This window comes from Sarcophilus harrisii, chromosome 4 (genome assembly GCF_902635505.1).
Source record: "Sarcophilus harrisii chromosome 4, mSarHar1.11, whole genome shotgun sequence".
In the NCBI taxonomy this organism is placed as follows: domain Eukaryota; kingdom Metazoa; phylum Chordata; class Mammalia; order Dasyuromorphia; family Dasyuridae; genus Sarcophilus; species Sarcophilus harrisii.
The window spans coordinates 425,314,267-425,334,356 of NC_045429.1; the positions used below are offsets into that span (position 1 = coordinate 425,314,267).

The 20,090-nt window shown below is 38.7% G+C and overlaps 1 protein-coding gene and 1 long non-coding RNA gene across 8 annotated transcripts in view; one reads left to right on the plus strand and one right to left on the minus strand.

The window, feature by feature from the left end:
- OTUD7B (OTU deubiquitinase 7B) overlaps window positions 1–3,201 on the minus strand; it is a 73,601-nt gene extending 70,400 nt beyond the window's left edge. For 3 of the 7 annotated variants that reach the window (XM_031967439.1, XM_031967441.1, XM_031967435.1), the window contains exon 1: window positions 2,483–3,045. The gene's annotated coding sequence lies outside the window, so the exon portion shown is untranslated. The other 4 variants (XM_031967437.1, XM_031967436.1, XM_031967440.1 and 1 more) reach the window with 2 other exon arrangements.
- Window positions 3,202–5,034: 1,833 nt separating this feature from the next.
- On the plus strand, window positions 5,035–12,954 carry LOC116423425. Its single transcript, XR_004234037.1, has 3 exons — window positions 5,035–5,545; window positions 7,697–7,802; window positions 12,442–12,954. It is a non-coding gene; the product is annotated as an uncharacterized LOC116423425 (long non-coding RNA).
- The last annotated feature ends 7,136 nt before the right edge of the window (window positions 12,955–20,090 follow it).

Consider the following 20,090-nt stretch of genomic DNA (forward strand, 5'->3'; position numbering starts at 1 on the left):
ATAGAACTGCTAGAGAAAACTGAAGCCCCAGCCAAGATACTCTGCATCCAAACTGGTTCAGAAGAGATGATAGGTTCTGATATATCTGTCTCCTCCGAACCAGAACTCTTAGCACATCATTCTTCTGCTCACAGGCTTACCATGATTCTCTAGTATGCAATGTTAACAAATCCAAACTCAGTTTGGCTTCCAAATCCCTTCTCCTTATAAGGCTCTATTTCATCATCACTTTCCATAACCTACTACTCTGACCCTTCATTCTAGTCAATCTTACATGTTTCCCCATTTTTCCCATATAGGTGCTCATTTCTGCTCACCAACTTTTATGCATGCCACTTCCTCTAGCTAGAAATTTCTCTATCTCTTTGTTGTCTGCCAAAACCCGGGCAAAAACTATCTTCTCCAAGAAACGATGCATCATTGCTCCTTAGGATATGTTCTCTCAGCAATTTCCACTACATAAAACTGCGCCAGTTCAGATGCCGATTCATAAATATTAAGCCATGTTGTCTCTTTAAATAAACCAAAAGGCCCACAAGGGCAGGTATTCTTTCTACTGTATTTGGATTCTGTAGAATTCATCAACAATATTCCAGAGTCAGGCTAGTGACAAATATACTCGGCCTCATCCCAATTCTTTCCCTGCTTCTTTGAGGTTTATTCAAACTATGGGCGGCATTTCAACCAGGGGATTTACTCCTGCCACAATTATAAATAGGTCATGGAGCCTGTCAGTAATAATTGAGCTAACTCTCACACAAAAAGTGAAGCATCGGAGTACTACTAATCTCTTTGGGTGTGTGACTTCAAAAAAAGCATTCCACTCCTCGTAGTATGTTTCTCAAAACATTGCTAGTGAAACAGGGGAGAAAAAAAATGAGTTTTTAGAATAATTTTAGGTTGGTTGTGCACCTTTACCTCAAACAACATCTATGACTTTAACAGATTACGCCTCCAAAATCCAATTCAATTCAGTACTGATTGTCCTAATTCATAATTCTGTAAGAGGAAGTTCTTTCTAAAGCTTTTATTTCACCGTGTATTTTAATTCTAGGGTCCAAGAGAGATAGAACAGTGTCTAAATTGTCTGAGTTTGAGGGGCTAAATTTCCAGATTCTGGAGAGGAATAGGTTACAACATAGTGAAAAATGCACTAGAATCTGTAACCAGAAATTTTACATTTTCTCAGAGCAATCTTTGGCATTAAATCAAAGGGACAGGCTTAATTAGGCAGAAATGTGAGTAAATGATTCAGCTCTGGAACAGTCTGCTTTCTCCCCAACCTTCCTTCTCTATTCCAGTACAAGAGTAGTCCTAAATCAGGTAAGTCAGTGGTCAACTCTTGATCACTAACCTAATGAAGGATGTGATGGTCCAAAATGGTAAAGAATCCAAAACTTATTTGGAATGTATTTTTTCGATATTTTTTTCCCCTTTTCAAATGTTTTTCTTGGGCTATTACTATTGATTAATATGTTCAATTAAGTAGGGAGGTAGCCAAGATGCAATATTTTTAAAAAAATTGCATTCAACAATTGCCTACATTTCATTTGTCAATTTCAATTCTCTTATAATATATTATCCATTACATTGGGGCATTATTACATTTCATTTGTCGATTTCAATTCTATTACTATTACTATTATCCATTACACTGGGGCATTATTGTGGCCAATCCACAATGGGGACAATAGAGAAAGGGGTAAAACTGAATGCTAAATTTCAATTATCAGTTAACTACTGAGAAACAAGGAGGATAAACAGGTTAAATCAATGATTTGTTGGTCTTGTTAACTTGTGATTTATACTCAGGGACATGTTTAAGCTACAGACTCCGATCCCTCTAGCCACCCCGAGCTGCCTTCTTTCTCAACCCATCAATGGATGAGTATGTCAGTAATACAAATGCATTTTCTCATTAAAACTAAGTATAACGTGAGGAAGGGGGAGAGGGAGAATCTTCTCATTTAAAAAAAAAAAATTCCAAAACTAAAAATAAACAAATTGGGAATTGACATTCCGATTTGTCCTCCATTGATGAAGGCAGTGATTACGAACTGACTATACCTTTCTACGAATTTCCCAACTATGGAAGAGACTATTTGCTTCAAAGAGACCTACGGAATACAATCGAAAAGTAGTCTACGGCTGGCAAAGACTTCAGGGTCAGTAACTTTACACGAAAAGTAGGAAAACAAAAGTTGAGCGGCTTCTTTCTCCCGGCTTCTCCCGACTGCCGAGGGCCTCCTGCAGGGCTGAAAGTTGCCCGTGGGGGGTCGGCTGCGGAGGACTCGAGAGCGCCCGGACCAGCCAGAGAACCAGCCCTTCCCCGGTGGAGTCCCCACGCACGAACTAGTCACCGGGGCCGAGCCCGGAGGAAGCAGGGCTAAAAATATCGCGGGCCAGTAAACAAGCCAGAGGCCAGCCCGTGACCACGGCCAGGCGGCCGGAGCGGCCCCGCCACCGCCACTCCCTCACTCACCCCTCCGCTTCTCAAGTTTCCAGCCTCCCCCGACAACTTTCCCCTCGGCCCGAAATAAGGAGAGTGGACGAAGGCCCTTCGGTTGCCGCTTAGGGCCGCGTTTTGTGTACCGGAGCCGGCAGCTCGTTGCCAAGAGCGCCCGGGGTCGTTTAACGGGGCAGTTCCGCAAACTTAGGGGGCCCAAAAGCTCGAGCCAGGCGAAGGTCAGGGGTGACCCCCGAAAGTATCTCGGCACACCGACAAAGGGGTGGGGAAGGCTTCGGACGCGAAGGGTCCGACAGCGGACGGACTGAGGGAGTGAGAGAGGGAGGGGACAGGCGGCCGCACGCCGCCAGAGTCCCGGGGGGCGGGGGCTCCGTTACCCTAGGCCGCCGGGGCGGAGCGCGGGGCCCCGCAGCCTCTCCTCATCCCGCGACGACAGGCGACGCCCCCTCCCTCTCCGCCGACCCGGGTCCCTCCCCCCAGCCCAGGCGGCAGCGGCGGCGGCGGCGGCGGCGGCAGCTCTTCACGAGCCAGTCCCGGCTCGCCTCTACCAACACCTCCCCGCTCTCTCCAAGCCCGGTACCCACTTCGACTCCGGCGGCTGGCCCTGAAGCGGCCACTCCTCAACCGTCCGGCCGGAAACTGGCGCCTGTTTCCGGCCGGAGTGGGTTGGTAGTGACACCTAAAGCCGCTGAGGCCGCTACCGCGGCCGAAGCCGAGGCCGCCTCCGGATCGGCCCCGCCCCCTTATAAGCCCCGCCCCCTTACCTCGATCTCTACCGCCCCGGCCGCCGCCGCCTCCGCCTCCGCCCCGCCCTGCAGTTAACCCGCGCGTGACCCTGTCTAGTCCGGCGCGAGCCCCACAGTGCCTTGTCCATCCGTCCGAGCGGAGCTGGGGCTTGGGGAGATGAGAAGGAGAGGGGGCTCGACAAAAATGAGGGGGGAAGAAAGGGGAGATGCTCTCTTAAATTCTCCTGATCTCCCATCCCGTTCTAGCCTGCCTTTCTTCCCCTTCCCTAAAGGACCAGTCCCCCCCGTCCGCCCTTTCATTAATGCACCGAAGGGCTGGATCCCCCAGGTTTGGGAGTTAGCTCCTGCAGGGTGGGACTGTGCACTGGTGCCTCGTGCAGTGCAGAGCACAAAACAAACGTTTCAGGAATACTTGGTGATGAGGAAGTGTCGTGCCAAAGGAAATTTCAAACGCGTCCTAGGATTCCAACTTTCTGACATCTGCTTTTCACGCCAAATTAATGTTTTATTGCCTGAATTATGTTCTAGTAAACCAGGATGCAAAGGTTTCCAATCAGCCTTCCTGTGCCCTGACAACTGCGTGAGTCTCACCTGATTCAGTCAACTGTCAGTCCGCAAGCATTTATTAGGTTCTATACCGGGCAATAAATGTATAAAGAGACCAACTGTGGTGAGCCAGCTCAGTCTAGGAAACTTCCTGGGGGGACCCTCCAAGGAGGAGCCAGGGCTCGGGGAAGTTAATTCTCAGGTCTCCTGGGGTGCTACAAGAATTGCTAGTCTATGGGAGCAAAGGACACTTTTTTCTAGCTTCGTTCTGTGTTTTAGCAATGCGAGGCACGCCAATGGGTGAAGTACTGAACGAAAGAAATCCCCGAGAAGACATTATTAGTCTTTATCACAATCTGCCTCTGTTTCCTCATCTGTGAAATAGCACTTGCCTCTCAGGGTTTTTGTGAGGATCAAATAACATAGATATTTGTAAAGTACTTAACACAGTGCTGGTGCCCGGTCGGTGCTTAATAAATGTTTGTTACTCATATATAGGACTGCTTGCCATTTAGGGGAGGGGGTGGAGGGAGAGAAGGGAAAAATCGGAACAGAAGTGAGTGCAAGGGATAATGTAAAAAATTACCTTGGCATGGGTTCTGGCAATAAAAAGTTATTATAATAAAAAAATAAATGTTACTCATCTCTTATTCACATCAGATTTTAAAGTCTGGAGACTAGCTCAAGAGAACTGACATTTACTGTTCCATGGGTGGATTTTGATGGCATCTTGGGAGAGGAGGGGCTAATTACTCATTATATTTCTGAACTATAAGAGACTTGCCAGGTTTACCATTCTAAAGGCTTATAGGTCATAGAGAGAATGGACTTACTTCCCAGAAAATGAAAGCAGTATCACTCCATTCCCTCCATTCTCCCCCTGCATTATATGATAAATTTGCTCACACCACTTCCTTTGTTCCTTTCTTCAGCTGCTCAACTTCAAAGATCCAAAGTATAGATTTGAGAGCTAGAGGCAACAAATAACACATCACTTCCTTACCAGTTAAAATGATGGGAATTCCAAGGCAAGACTGGGAAACAGGAGAGCAAGTAATTCCAAAAAGCAAACTGTTGTAAAAGTCTAGAAAGGGGAAATATCACATGTGCCAGTGCTATTCTATGAACTCTGTTGTGTAGGACAGTGCCTGGCACATAGTAGGCACTTAATAAATATTTACTGACTGATTATCAACCCATGCATAGAATCGGGTAGCTGCCAATAGTTGGCATAGGACATATTTTACAGGGCCTTGATATATAATAATTCCCATATATAAGGAATCAAGAGCATGTATCCCTGGTTTGAGAGATGTTTCTGTAACAAATATCTTTGTTTTACTTGCTTAGCAAATACCCTTTCTAAATGTCAATTCAAACTGATAATAGAGAGCACATAGGTTAGGGCTCCTAAATATATCAGAAACTCCAATAACTCCCAGGTTTCACCCTAGAATCCTGTTCAGCCAATGTATGTTCAGACTGGGGCTGTGAATCCAAAAGGGATGCTGGCCCAGATTTAATACTAGTTCAAGCTACTGGTCAAACACATTGAAGCTATTACAGTTTCAGAGGGTTCCCTGGTAATCTGGAGTTCAGGGAGGGATGGGGGCTGAAGTTGCTTTGTGACTATTTCTTACTATGATCACTCATTGTTATTTGTGCAGTTGCTCAATGAATTGCTTGTTGTTGATTCACTCAGGCTATGTGGGCAGCAATGTGGTCAAAATGGGCTTCAAGCCAAGCCACCTGGGTTCTAGTCCCAGCTCAGTTGTTAATCCACTGGGTAAGTCTTTCTCCTTCCTGAGTCTCAGTTTCCCTTTAGTACCAGAGTAGAAAAAAACCTATTCTAGTAATGCGCATGCAGTCCACTTGTTCTTTGTCTACACACCTGTCATTCAGAAGCAAGAGAACACAACAAATAAATAGTTTTTCTCCTAAACAGGAGAATATTAAGGAAAGAATATAGAGACAAGAGAAGAAATTCTAATAGGTCCCATAAGGCCACCCTTTTTGCCCTTTAACAAAAGTCTTTGCCCTTCTCCAAGAAATTGTTCTCAGTGACTCATTCAAAAAGTACCAAGAACTCCCTCAGGAAAGTACAGCAGCATTCTGTCCTTCCAAAGTACCCAGAGAAAGGTCAGAAAATTAGGGCTTTGTATTTTACTGGAGAAACTAACCAGAGAGGCCATCACCTTTGAAGATCAAGCATAGAATAAGTAGTAAAGGGGGAACCCAGAAAACCAGAGGAAATTTAAAGGAAAGTCTACTGTCAAATGTCTTTTCATGATAATTCAAAGTTATTTCCTTTCCCTTTCCACAAGCACTACCCAAAGTTGGGCTCTTCTCATTTTATACCTAGATTATTACAATAACAACCTTCCTATTCCTCCTGTCTCTAGTCCCCCTCCCATTTTATTCTATTCACGTCTCCCTAAAAATGTTATTTTCATCATACCGCTTTATTCTTCACAAACCTTTAATGATTTCCAATTATCTACAGCATAAAGTCTAAACCCCTCATTTTGGCACTCAGAAACCATCTACAATCTAATCCCAAATTATATTCCCAACTATATAATAATGTCCCATAATCCTCCTATATGATAAATCCACTGTTCTGGCCACACTCATGTTTTCATTATTCTCAAAATGCAATTCGGTTATCCTTTATATACAAGCACTTCATAAAAATTTGCTGCAGTTCTATGTCTGAATTACCTCTCTCCTCAAGTCTTATCTTCTGCTTGAAGTTTTCCCTGACCACTTACAATAAAAGTGACCTTTTCCTCCTTGGGATTCTTTTTTCAACATGTTTTGCTGAAGTCTAGTTATGACCAGCAGGAACCAGTTCAAATTAGATTAGTAGAAACCAGTGTTAATCCTTAGTTTCCCTCAATATCCAAGTCATGGCCCATCTCTTGAGAAACCTTTCCTCATTACCTTTGTCATTAGTATTTTCCCTCCTAAAACACAAAAAACCCTGGGATATTGCTAATGAAATATAGATGCTATCCTAGAATTTACAAGTTTAATGATATCTATGAAATTGGCTTTAGAGGTTTCTGGAAAGACAGAGCTAGAAGAGATTAGAGAGATGGTCTATCTCACACCATTCAGGCAGAAATATGCTACTAACAAAATCTAATTTTTAAGTACCAGCTCCTCTGTTTATCTCCCCAGTCTTATCATGTCACTGTCTTGTCTGGATGCAGTGGCTGGATGGTGACAGGAGATTTATAATTAATGAGGTTGATTACTATGGGCCCTACTTTACTTCCTATTCAACAAGAAGAAGAAATAAAGGAATCTTCCTCTTCCCCTTCCCCCTTGTCCCCAGCCCCCAGCCAAAATGGCCAGTACTTCTTCAGACAATTACATACTTCCTAATCTGATTTCCTTGCCCTATTTGTATTTTCATGTATTGTCTGTGTTTGATTATAAACAAAGAAAATTGGGTGGCTGCTTAATACTTGTCTGGTATGATTAATGCTGTCATAGAAAGAGGTTTTGATTCTTTTAGAGAGAGAGGAGACACATCTCTTGGGCTAGGGCATAAAAAGAAAGAAACAGGTACTGATGTTTGAGAATTTCATCTCCATAGCAACACTTTCTAGGCAGGGAGCTTGGAAAGGGAGCTAAGGAACATTTACTAAGCTCCTATTCTATAACCAGCATTATGCTTAGTTCTTTATAAATATGATCTAATTTGATCCTTGCAACAACTCTAGTAAGTAGATTTTCTTATTCTATTTTATAGTTTAGGAAACTAAGACAAACAGACTTGCTCAGGATCACATAGCTGATCAGTATATGGTCTACATTTGAATTTAGATCTTTCTGACTCAGACTCAGCACTTTGTGTACCCTATGGTGTCCCTAGGTGAATAAAAACCCAGGATTACATTAGTAATTTTTTAAATTCATATTTCTTTAGATACTAACATATATTGATTAGTCACATGTCCCCAACCTGGGTCATCTTCCTGTTTATCCTACTATATTCTTCAATAAGGATTTCAAGAGGACATACGCTAGAACAGGTGGTTATTTTTTTTTTTTTAACTTTTTGCACTTGAGAACCCTTTTCAGCTGAGAAATTTTTATGTGACCCCCTGGTATACAGGTATGTAAATAGATATACAAATCTATATCTAAATATAGAAATTTATTTAAATATAAACATTTATTGATAAGTCAATTTCACAACTCCTACTTTCAGTTACATGACCCAAAATGGGGTTAAAAACCAAAGTTTAAGAAGCATTGGTCTAAAAGAGCTAAATCCTTGAACTTTGGAACTCCAAGCCTGGAACTATGTTGTGATGACTGAAGAGAACATACTATAGCTATATACATATATGATATGCATACTTACATATATATGTACATATATATATACACACATACATATGTATGTATGCAATAGCACGTGGGATGACTGGGGATATCCCTGGACATGAGTCACACCTAGGTTATGTTTAAGAGATTGGCTAGAATGCAGCAACTAGCCAAAGAGATGAGCAAAATTAGCCTCCCCTCTTTGGGGGCCATTCTTCCTCAAAATGAAAAAGGTCTCCAAGCAGCAGATGCTTGTGGGAAGGCCATGGAAAAATATGGTTGTTATTGGAACAGCAAATAAGAAAAATGCCTAGTGATACCAATCTAAGCCAGTATCTCCTAGCAGGAATGCTGAAGATACCTGCCTTGCCTTGCTGCCTTCTCCCCTCTCCTTTGCCTATATATACAACTGTAAAGAAATCTTGCGAGAAATACCAAAAGATCACGAGACATATTTTGCCATATTTGCCAGTCCCAAAGCATTTGTTCTGGAGATCTTAACTAAAGGACTAATTCTTAAGATAGGTCTTTGGCTAGACTGGTAGTAGTATTCCACTCCTAAAAAGCAATCTGGGCATACAGGAATCGTCCAGACAGAACTCTGACAGGCTTGGAATCAAACAAATCAAAGCCAGAAGTCAGTCCTCAAAGCCGGGAGGAAAGCAGAGACCTGGAATGTTGGCGAGATAGGTCAGATTCATGTCTAAGCAATGTTATGATTCACCCCAAGGCCAGAGGATGCATGTCATCAACCCTGCCAACACATAGGCAGAGGCAGAAGGGGAAGAGCCCAGGAAGGGATGGGTAAGTTACACTGTCAGCTGAATAAACAGGTCAGCATTGGGAAAGAGCCAAAATCCACAGAGTATTGGAAGAGGTAGGCAGTGCCCAGTGGGCACTGCCTGACAAATCAGCCACTTGTGGGACAAGAGACATAGGGTTGAATTGCATCTCTTTGAGCCTCATTTTCATCTGTAAAGTGAAGGGTCTGTACTAGTGGATCTCTAAGCTTCATTTCTAAATTTCATGGTTCTAGAATCAAAACACATACACACACACACACACACACACACACACATGCCATTATCATTAATCCTACAATGAACTAAATACTTACTTGCCACTGGCTGACACCCATACAGTTCCCCTTGGAATTGCCCTCTTGCTGCTGCTTTCCATCTTAATGGACTGATGCACATCCTAGCAGCACACATGTCACATGCTCTAGGAGAATACTTGGAGATGCCGAAAAAGAATGAGATAGCAACTTTTTTCCCTTTTCTTTTAAGTTTGGGAACAAATCCAGAGTTAGATAACATTTTCCTTAAGTAGGTGACCTCCATTGTGCAATTAGGGTCCCTGAGGCCAGAAAACATCGATTAAAGATGCTCTGGGACAGAAGAGGGGGTTCAGTAAAGTACCCTAGGGGACAGTCTGAAGGCGAATATGCAAAAATTTAAAAATCTTTTGAAAATAAATAGATACAGATGGGAGGGGTGAGAAGAGAAGAGAAAATGAAAACTCTAATAATGAGAACAGATAGAAAGAGGTTACAGCCTCAATCAGTTACACTCACCCTGCCACAATTCCTAAAGTGGCTCAAAACGTCCCTTGGGTGTCCCCCAAGCAGTGCTATTTTGCTTCTTCTCTGGGCCTTTTCACATTCACATAGACCAGAACAGCTCAGCATCCATTTGTTAGCAATGGACATTAATTCAACACCAACTTTGTCCCCTAGCCCATGAGCAACAGAGATCCAGAAAAGTGGATCATAAAATCAAAGCTTCAGAAGCAGGAAGGGACTAGAGAGATCATCTGGCCCAAATCCCTCATTTTATAAGGAACTGAGAGCAAGAGAAGTTGTAGTTAAAGGTAGAATTTGAACCCAGGACCCCTAACTCCAAATTCACAAAACCACAAACTAAGACAGGCATTAAAACCTCAAAGTCTATGATTGCTCTATTGAAAACATGCCCTCCACCTCACCCAGGACATTGGAGGAAAGATGACAGAAGCCAGACAAAGACAATGCTGCCTTTGACTCTGAACCCTCAATTCCTGAAAGGAGCTGAAAGGACTAATTCTTACCATACATACAGTACATTCTGTCATGCCCTTCTTACTTCCTACAAAGTTTCTCTTTTGATCTTGGGCTCCTCCTCCCCTCCTCCTTCCTCTGCATGAATAGCATTTCCAGGATCTTTTTTTTATTTTATTTTATTTTTTTGCAGTAAACAGCTCTGGAACAAGAAAGCTAGGGAGCAAAGAACCCACTCTTTTAACCCTAACCATCCCAGGCACAAGATGGAGTCATTAGCCAAGCAGCTAAAACCCTTCTCTCTGAAAATCACTAGGCACTGGACATTTATATACACCATGCTTAAAGACCAAGACACATCAATGCATTTCTCCATACCAGTGGTTTTGGTTTGGAGTTTATTTTTCCCTAAAGAAGAATAATCACAACTAAAAAATGCAATATGGCAAAGGAGATCATGATATGACACTCAGGATCTGGAAGTGTGGGTTCTAGACTCAGCCAGCTGAATTACTGACTCACTCAGGAACTTCAAACAAATCACAGCTTTTCTTCACATCAGTTTTCCTCATCTAGAGAATAAGACTATATTATGTTGTATTATATAATACATATTATGTTGTTGTCTTGTATGATATGCCTTTATCATATTAACCAATAATGCTGTGACTTTGTCTTTATTGAAAAGCACAACAATCATTGGGAACCAAGTTTTCCTTTATTATCATAGTAGAATGATAGGAGACATTAGAAATCTAATCCAACTCTCTTTTTTTTTTTTTTTTTTTTTTTTAACAAGTGAAGGAATTGAAGCCCAGAGAAGTTGTAAATTTGCTGAAAGATATTTAGACAATGTTATAAACCCAGTATTTGAACCTAGGTACTCTTGAGTCTCTAAATCCAGTAATTCTAATTAGTAATGCCATTGTTAGACTATAAAATCTAATTTGTACTTCCATAGCTTAAGCTTTAAAGAGTGTTGACTTTTATGGAAGAAACAAAAACCACTAAAGTAGGGAAAATAAAACCCAAGAAAAATGGCTACAAGGACACATATTGTTTACCCTGGAGAAGAGAGCTAAAAAGGATCTGAAAATCTTTCACAATGTAACTTGTCACAAAAGAAAGATGAATTGTTCTGTTTATTTCATTAGACTATACTAAGGAATTAACATAACTAGATATATAAGAGGCAGGCAGTTAGATGGGGCAGTGGATAGAGTACTGGGTAGCATTTAGGAAGATTCATCTTTATGAATTCAAATATAACCTCAGACACATACTAGATACGTGACCTTGGACAAGTCACTTAACCCTGTTTGCCTTAGTAGCCTCATCTATAAAATGAACTGGAGAAGAAAATGGCAAACCATATCTTTGCCAAGAAAACCAACTCAACAAGAGCAATATAAGAGGTAGTTCAATCTGAAAACAAAGTATAACAGAGGATAGCCTCTGAAATCCACTTTTATTATGAATATATATATTTTAAACCTGGAGAGTAGTCTGAGATCCTTATAAAGATATATAATAATAATGATAACACAGAAGAATGATTTCAGAAAGACCTGGAGAGATTTACAAGAACTGATGCTAAGAAGAGTGAGTAAAACCAAAAGAACATTGTATACAGCAACAGCAAGATTATGTGATCATCAATTCTGATGGATGTGGCTCTTTTCAGCAATGAAGTGATTTAGACCAATTCCAACACCTTTGTGGTGGAGAGAGCCATCTGTATGCAGAGAGTGGACTGTGGGAACTGAATGTTGATCACAGCATAGTATTTTCATCTTTTTTTTTTTATCGTTTTCTTGATTTTTGTTTTCTTTCTCTCTTTTTTTTCTGTTCTGATTTTTCTTGTGCAGCATAATTGTGGAAATGTGTATAGAAGAATTGTACATGTTTAACATATATTAGATAACTTGCTTTCTAAGGGAAGGAGGGGAAGGAGAAAAAAATTTGAAGCACAAGGTTTTACAAGAGTGAATGTTGAAAACTATACATATATTTTAAAAATGATAACAATAATAATAGTAATAAAATGTGCGCATCTCTCTGGGAAAGTGAGATGATTCATTTCTTGGATCAATACATGGATCCACATATTGAGGTAAATAATTAAGGCCCCAAAGACAACAATTAGATTGTTTCCAGGACATGAAAGACTTGAAAAGTTCACCTAGAATTATAGGTGAGTCTATACTCACCTACTAAATCAATTAACTCCTTTTTAGGTTTCTTATAACCATTTCTATATGTATATCCATCTCTAAAGTTTCCAATTGCTGCTCTGATTCTAGGATGTATCAGATATGCTGGATGAGACAAGTTTTTTCCAAGGCATGAAAAGAAGCTGTATGTCAAGGGTCCATTCTACAAGTACAGTCACAGCCAATTACAGTCCCAAGCAGCAAGAAGGAGGGAACAAAGATATTGACACTTCTCCTTCCCTGCAACCTACTCCCCACCAATTAAAATTCTGAGAAGCTCAAAGGAGACTGAAAAGTGAGAAGCAAAGATAGTATCTGAAAAGTCTAGGAGGATAAATGTGGGAAAGTCCAGTCATGTATCTCCACCCATGGATATGTTGTATATGATCACACAGACACAGGAAATGGGAAACTGTACAAGTACTTTGAACTGCTGAATGTCACTGAATAAAAAACCACAACAGTATGTTATATGATTTCTGTGTATCAGAGTATCTCATTCCAATGCTGACCTAGAAGATGGGAGAAGTGGCACCTTAGCAGTACTTGCCTATTATCCAGGTTCTTTGAATTAGATCTCTTCATTACCTGAGCAAATAAATCAAAACTCCTTCACATCTCATCCTAGGAAACCCTTGTCCATATTTTTTCTGTAAGCTTTACCCAAAGTTCCCATTCAACTGGCTAGACATTTTTCTCTGGCTATTTTAATATTCCACAGGTGGTGCCATAGCATTAAGTTTATCTGTCATTATCTCCCACTCTTGATAAATGATCAGCCAGGAAATTTAGAAACATTGGAATCTTCTACTCCCTGACAACTCATGAAACAGACAGTACTCAGAGAACCTATTAATTCTTTAAGGTCATTGGGTAACAGGGCTATAAGTATAAATGTGCTTATTTCCCCTTTTTAATCCCATTTCCTATAAATATTAAAATAAAATGAGTAAATCAATCAAGTTACCTTAATCCTGTAAATATCTTGGTGCCTTTACTAGTCTTTAATTGAATCAAATTCCAAACACATTCCAAACACATGATAAAAGGCCTTAACCAAATTATGTCTTTAAAAATCCAATGGATGAATTGGAGTAAATGAAAAACATTTGAATTGGCCAAAGGAACTTAGTCATGTGCCCATGAGTCCTCTATAAAATAGCAAACAAATTCAAAATTGAAAGAGATTTCAGGTAATAGTGAATAAGGAAAAGGTATCCCAGTTAACTTTTCTGAGGAGTTGTTTGAGGAAAAAAGAGAACTCTCCAATCTCGGTTTTGGTCTCTTCCCCACTACCACCATCATTGACCAGAGGAACTTGTGAACTGCATCCTTGGACTAGCTGATGGCATTGGGAGCCAAGGACAGATTAGACACAATTTATAATTCTACAAAGATCTCAGCAGAAAACTGTATCACACTTAAGAGTAACATCTTGAGGAGTCCAGGAAAAAAGGAGTTGTGAATTATCCCTTTTACTACATATGCTCCCTAAACTTAAGTCCATTTTCCTTTGAGCTCCACACATATTTGGAGGAGTGTTTTGTATTAACTATTCTTATACTACTTCCTTAAATAGCCCTTCTTAAAAGTTAACTAAGTAGAGCAGCTAATTAGTGTAGTGGATAGAGTATCAGCTGAAGTTAGGAGTATAGAAGTTAGAAGTTAGGAGTGAAGTTAGGAGTAAGTATCCTGAAGTTAGGAGGACCTGAGTTCAAATCTGAACTCAGATACTTAATACTTCCTAGCTGTGTGACCCTGGGCAAGTCACTTAACCCCAATTGCCTCCAAAAAAGAGTTACTTAAGTCTGTCTGGGTAACTAGATGATTCAAATTGATAAATGATAATCATGATGGGAAACACACTAGTGGGGGCTCATGAGCTATATAGCAATCAAAAGACAACCTCCAACTTCTTGCCTCCTCAATGCAAGGAATCGGAATGGTTGTCTTAGAGCATTAAGGAGGCAATGTACTTTTTGTTTTTCCTGCACCCTATATATAGTAATTATTGCATGCAGATTTGCAATACATATTTTTATGATAATGATGGTAATAGTTGTCTTCATTCTTCTTTCAATTAAATACAGTTTACTCAGAAGTCTAGGCCATCATGTTTCTTGTACTTCCTTTTATGTCTCAGCAAGCAATTTTTCTTATTTGCTAAGATGAATGCTGCTGATGCCTTTCTTCTACCTGTGATGCATAATTTGTAGCACACTGTCAGAAAACATGAATCATATTTTGAAAGATCTTCTTCATAATTAAATACAAAAATCCCCAGATATCTTACTGCCCATATGTGTCTATCTTTTTCATGTCTCACAATCAGAAATTATGCTAAGAGGAGAGGAAAGCAGGTATTTATCAGTCTCAGCTTTTTTCCCAATCATGATGACCTATGACTTGCAAAAGAATAGAGGGATCTAATGGGGAAAATTATAAAAGAAATATTATTATCACCGAGTTTCTCGATATAATAATTCAATCTTTAGGCCAGTATCAGGTGTCTTCTCTTATAATCAATTGAAAATAGAAGAGAGGAATGAAAGGACAGAAACAAGAATTTAGGAAATAAAAGGGGGAATTCATAGACCTCAAATGAAGAAACCAAAATGCTAAAGACCAAGTAGAGAATACTACATTCATTCATTTATCTGTTTATTCATTCATTTAGCAAACATTTATTGAGTAATTGTTATGTACTAGGGACTACAAGAGGTGAACATTAGACAATGATGATTATGAAATATCATAACTTGGGAAGAATGAAAATTCCAGGTGACACAAAAAACTAGAAAAATTGAAGACTTTTGATCCTAGATGTAGAACTGAATGCAAATTTAGAAATCATTTAATCCAGTTCCCCCATTTTAAAAATGAGGAAACTGAGAACCTTGAAAGGAGACATGATTTATTCAAGATTAAATATGAAAGAAATGCCTGAGCCAAGATTTGAACTCAGGTTGTCTGATACTTAAGCTAAAGGTGTGTGAGGAGATTATAGCATATTACCAACAATGACTTGTCACCTAAGGTAGCATTAAAAAGCTAAGAGTGTGTGTGTGTGTGTGTGTGTGTGTGTGTATTTTTTAAAGTTTTCTGTTCCTTTTTTAATGTTAAAATCTGGTAAGATGGATCATTTATATTTCTCTCACCTTCAAAAGGAATATACCCCCAATAAAGTTTTATTCTCATGCCTAGTGTGAGCCATTGTCTTGAAAATGACCTTAGATACTGTATGAAGATGTAATCTGATGGAAATAGATTTCTTTGACAAAGAGACCTAATTCAGTTTCAATTGATCAATGATGGATAGAAGCAGATACACCCAAAGAAAAAACACTGGGAAATGAATGTAAACTGTTTACATTTTTGTTTTTCTTCCCGGGTTATTTCTACCTTCTGAATCCAATTCTCCCTGTGCAACAAGAAAACTGGATCTGCACACATACATTGTATCTAGGATATACTAGGACATATTCAACATATATAGGACTGCTTGCCATCTAGGGGAGGGGGTGGAAGGTGGGAGGGAAAAATCAGAACAGAAGTGAGTGCAAGGGATAAGGTTGTAAAAAAATTACCCTGGCATGGATTCTGTCAATAAAAAGTTATTATAATAAAAAATAAATAAATAAAAATAAAAATAAATAAATAAATAAATTTTAAAAAAAGAAAAAAAAAGAAAATGACCTTAGATTCCTCAAGACTAAATTGTAGAAGTCATAAACTCTGGAAGATCCTACCTAGTTGAAAGGGTTTCAGTGATAGACTGTCACTGTCATAGTGTAAGTCCAAAAAGTTGTCACCAGAAGATGATGACTTTTTTTTAACATGACAATTTACATATGCTAGGATCTCAGTCTGCCATGATCTTGCTAGATCTAGTGGAGAGTATATATCCATGTTACTGAAATCATGATTCCTTAACAGAAACTGAACATTTTAACTATCTCTCTCTAAAAACAACAATAATAACAAAACAAATAAACCCATCTCAAATTACTATAGATTTGGAAGTTATTTGGGTTGTTTGTTTGTTTTTAAACTTGCATATAATTCTAGATTGAATTTTTTTTTGCTATGGTAAATGACCAAAATACTCCCCATCACTATTTTAAATGGCATGCATATTTTTTTAAGTACAAGGATTAACTCTTGTTAGAAAGAAGGTTGAGTGATCCATATCCAAATGCTCAATAAATATTATTCAGATGATTAAATGATAAAACCAGGCAAGCAGGCTCTCAACATTTTTTGAGCATTCACTGTGCACATAATATTGAAATAGATGAATGGAAAAACACAAAGACTTTCTAAACTGTGTGTTTTACTGAACTAATTCTCAAAAGCTATTATGGGGAGGGGAGAAGGGAAGGATGAAAAGATATGGCTATGTGCATATACAATTCCATATATCAATTACCATATCAGGGGTCATTTTAGTCTTTCTCTTGCCATCAAATAAGTAGGATGCCACCTAAGAGATTCAGATTCCTATTCAGGAACCCTGTTCCTGATTTATTTATTTATTTGTCTGTTTATCTATCTATCTATTTATTTATTTGTTTATTTCTATGGAGGAAATTCTATAGAATCTTTCCTTTATGTTTGTTTTCCTTTTCCCCAACTCTAGTGTTTACAACATACAGTGGAAATGTATAATGATTCAGGGTCTATATTTGTGTCTTCTTAGATGATAAAGATTTTAAGATCTCATGCCTTGCGGTTGGTAAGGTAACAAGAAGTTCAGGATGGTTCAGAAAGGTCCTAAATAACTCATCTAATAGCAGCCTATCATAACGCCTCTAGGCAGGCTTTAGCAAACTACTAATAAGAGAGTGGAGTATATCTTCCCAAGAATCAATTAGGAGTTAATTTGCATTTGTCTTACAATAATGCTGGATTTCAAACTTTTTAATTCTTCAAAAGAACTATGATTCCATTAATATGTATTTCATTCCATCCTTGCAAATTTTTTGTTCATATTCTCCTGCCCATCTGCCCAACACACAAAAGCCTTCCTCTAGATTTTTTTTTTACATTCTTCTAGTACCTGTTGTACCCACATTTGCCGCCTCTAGCTTTCAGTATCCTGGCTCGCTTTCTTTCCTAATAATACATATCCTTAACAAATACTGGTTTTTCTCTTACCTTGTAATAAATGTCATTCATTTTAAGAAAATCTAGGGAGAAAAATCAAAGTGCCCTATGGCATACTTCATAGATTATTAGAAGTGCAACTCATGTTTATAATTATCATTATCTGTTTTGAGCATGGGGTCCACTAGGACTTTTCTGGGTTTGGCCAACCTTTTGACAAGCAGTACACCAAATAGAACTGTTGGACCAAGTAGGTAGTCTAGGGTGCAATAAGGTCAGGGAAACTCCCTTAACCTGATTATGCTCTGGGGGAAAGAATCAGGAAATGCTGACTTCATATACACAAATGGAACAATTCACATGATGACATCAATATTTCCTAGTTCCTCCTCTGGATCATAAAATTCACAAAATAGGGTGACAGATGACTGTAGTAGATAATTTTAGCCTAGAGCAATCTATTTCTCTCATTATTCTGTTTAACATTAACAGAGTGATCACTGCTGGAGGCAAGAAGGGTAGGTTCCTATTCTTAGAGAACTAACTATACACATTCATCCTCCTCTTCATCATCAAAAGTATTTATTAAGTATTTTAGTACTTAATTTGTTTTAACAATGCAGTATTAGCTTCGGTACACAAAATTGCAAGCTAAATATAGTCTCTAAGCAGATTTGTAAGATCTTACATTCTATTTTGGATGACACTTTGCATCACCTAAAGCCTTTCAAAAATATTTCTTTCTCTAGTGACATTTGTTCTTGAAAATGAGGCCACAGAAATGTCAAGGTAACAGTTTCTCCGGACAGAGTTTACCAAACACATCTTACCTCTATCCTCTGGAGAATGAGAAGATCATACAAGTTCATTTGGGGACATTAGGATATATAATAATAGTGTAATTAAGAGGATTAGGAATTTTGGTACAAAGAGATAAAGACTAAGAACAGATGGCATACATGCAGAAAACTAAGAAGGACTGAAGAAATTAGTATGTGACTACTTTTCTTGGGAACATCATACAAGCCAGAGAAATAATTTTTGGTTTGTTAGGAGTGAATAATTTCAAGACTCGTTTAGCTAAGCATATATATAAAAGGAAATTACTAAGCTGAGCTTTCAGAAGACTAACAAAAAGTTATTTGGAAACAAGGGTCTAAATCAAAAGAAATAAACAGTCTAATTTATTCTCATGGAAAAAATTATATATTATGTATATTGGCACAGAGATTCCAATCTTTATGGAATATTATGTTTAGTAAATTTTGATAAAAACAAATCAAACCTACTTTTACATTGACTTTCATGATAAAATCAGAATTATATTAAGAATGAATATTTATTAAGTACCTACTATGTGTCAAGCATAGTGTGGATATTAAAGATACAAAAGCAACAGCAACAACAACAACAAATGATAAAGTCTCTGTCCTTGAGGGGCTTATAATCTGCACACAATATGTACAAAGCAAGATAAAGCACATAGTATGATGACTAGGGATTTTTACTGACTCCTATTTTCCCCTAATCCTACTGACTCTTTTCCAGATGGATTTTCCTATTATAAATGTTTATATTTCACTCTGGGAGTAATATCAAAGGATAATTTTCTTTATTATTTCGTTAGCCCCAACCCCCCAGCCAGACACTGCTTTTATGGCAAAACAGATGTTTTGTGTCAGATCTATCTCTATCTGTTCTATGAGAATATTTTCTCCTTCAGTTGTTTCTTCCTAACCATATTCCCAATAAGTATGGTCTGGTAGATGTAGTGTTTAATTCTTTTTAAAAACAAGTTAAATCTTTAAAATATTGAAAGCTAAATAGACTTTCTTAATGTCCACAAAAAAAGACTTCAGGTTTTCAGGAACTAAAGGAGAAAAAATATTCAGGATTATCACTTTGGGATCCCTAGTATGGAGCATTTCAGCAACCTAAGTTCTGTCTTGACACACATCTCATGCTCCATCATCCCAAGCAGCCTCACTCCCAGAGTTGTCAACTTTTCCTCTGTGGCAATTGTTTCTATCTGCACTTCAACTCTCCCAGGTCCCCATGCCATTATGACCACATCTTTTACAGTTAATTTACCACCTTATGGTTGGTTTCTTTTGTTTGTGTAGGTCTTGGATTTTCAATGACTACTCCCTTAAATATACCTATGTACTATCAAGATGGGATTTCCTGGCATGATGCTGGTATATGACCCTTATTTCACAGGTATACAACATCAAAGAAGATGTGCTATATGAGCTAAAAGGATATTTCAGTAGCTCAAAGTAAATATGAAGTGCCCAGATGTAGTGCCATCTCCACTCTGAATGTTCATATGGACTATTTGTGCCCAATCCGTGGTAGAGCCTTTCAAGGTCATATTGTTCTGATCAGCCATAATCACACACAATGTACCTTGCCCCCAACAAAGTGATAGCATTTTGTTCCTTTTAGGAACAAAGAAAAACAACCCACCAATTAGGAGTGGGGGTAAGGTGGATATATATTTATGTAATCAAAGGACAAGATGTTCAATCAATTAGTTTGAATCATGGATTTTAGGCTAAAATGTCTTTGAAAGTCATGATGTAAAGTAAGATAACTATAGACTAGAAACGTGTTCTAAGTAGCTGGAGATT